General features: G+C 36.6%; 1 protein-coding gene across 1 annotated transcript in view; it reads left to right on the forward strand.

Moving 5' to 3' along the window:
* RALGPS1 (Ral GEF with PH domain and SH3 binding motif 1) overlaps positions 1-1,646 on the forward strand; it is a 283,899-nt gene that overhangs the window by 127,516 nt on the left and 154,737 nt on the right. The window lies entirely within an intron of this gene.

Genomic DNA, 1,646 nt, shown 5'->3' on the forward strand with positions numbered 1-1,646 from the left:
AAAGAGACTCACTTGAGCCCAGGAGTTGGAGGTTGCTGTGAGCTGTGATGCTACAGCACTCTATCCAGGGGGACAGCTTGAGGCTTTGTCTCAAAAACAAACAAACAAAGGAGTAGATTTTGAAGGTTTTGTGGCAAAGGATGATGAGATTGGTAAACTGTAGTGAACCTGACCCAGAAGCAATTTTCCAAGCAATATTAACCAAAGTATAGACCAGCATAAAAGTACATGAAGCAGCTGATGAAGTGGAAGAAGCAAGTGAGGATGACACAGATATTGCAGAGACTCCAAAAGAAGAGGATGTCAGGCATCTGAATCTGATAATACAGTTGGAGTCATTTGTTATGGAAAAATGCCCAAGTATTCTGAGTGGTGTAGCCAGCGTTAAGAGTGCTTTCTCCATTTACATTTGTAATAAGAATAGACCAAAGAATAGACAAACAGACCAAGATTGATTCTTCTTTCAGAAAGAATGATTAAACCATGAGAAAACAAAAAATGTATGATTTCCTATGAATGATTAGCCTGTTATGATCGCAATTGATTTCATATGATATTTTCTAACAAAAGCTGTACAAGAAAGTAAAGTATGTGTGCATATCAGTACAGCAGGCCTAGTTCCTTATGTTGACCACTTCCACATGTTGACGAGTTCGTGACCGTCCCTTGGGTGGTCAACTTACAGAGGTTCTGCTGTGTTTGCATTACTACATTTTCTACAAGTTAACTTGTATCTGTACAGGGTTTAAAATAACCTTAGTCAAAGACAAACATGGCCAGCTAGTCAGGATATCATTAATTTCAAAGTTACAATTTTACCTTATGTTACACACAATGGTCTCCATTACATACGGTGGTCTCCATTGCGTCTAATATTTTATGTTAGATAAGTAACTGTAGTCTTTTTATTTTTCAGAAACTGACTATTTTGTATTAAAAGAGGTAAAAAATTACTTTAAAAAATGTTTCAGTTTCATTCCTTATGATTCCATACTTAGTCTGCTGAATCCATTGGTCCATAGATCATGCACAACACTAAAAATTCTTTCCATCCAGCAGCAGACACCGGACTTGAAATGGAATGCTGAGCCACTTGGAACATAGTCGGTGGGACAGGTTCTTTGTTGAAAAATATTTCCATGTATCAAGAAATGTTATTCTCTTGAAGCAAGGGAACGAGACAGCTATGTCCTCATAAAGAAAACTTGGAGGAACATTTTTTTCCCCTTCCCTGGAGAAACTTCCAGATTTGAACTACTTTACCAGGATTGGATGGATTGTAGTTCATGATTATTCAGGTACGAATGCCACATACAAGGTACTGAGTTTGACAAAGGGAAATTTCCAAAGCAGCCCACTTCTTCAGGTATTTTACCAAGATTTGTGATCTTCCTGACTTTTGAACTAATATTTATGAGTCTCATTTATCCCTTGCACCTTGAAAATGATTTAAGATCAGGAAGCAGGGACTTTATTTTTACCTTGTAACCTTAGTTCATTTGCATTTGTAGTTATAACCCCTCTCTCAATCCCAGGTTGCATATTTTTGCTTTTTGCCTTTCTTGTAAAGGTTTTACCTATTTTGTTCATATTTTACAAAAATTTCCGCTTGGGCTTATTTGTCATTTCTTTTTTTTTTTTTTTTT

Source organism: Otolemur garnettii, unplaced genomic scaffold (assembly GCF_000181295.1).
Source record: "Otolemur garnettii isolate 467f Iridium unplaced genomic scaffold, OtoGar3 scaffold00014, whole genome shotgun sequence".
Taxonomy (NCBI): Eukaryota; Metazoa; Chordata; class Mammalia; order Primates; family Galagidae; genus Otolemur; species Otolemur garnettii.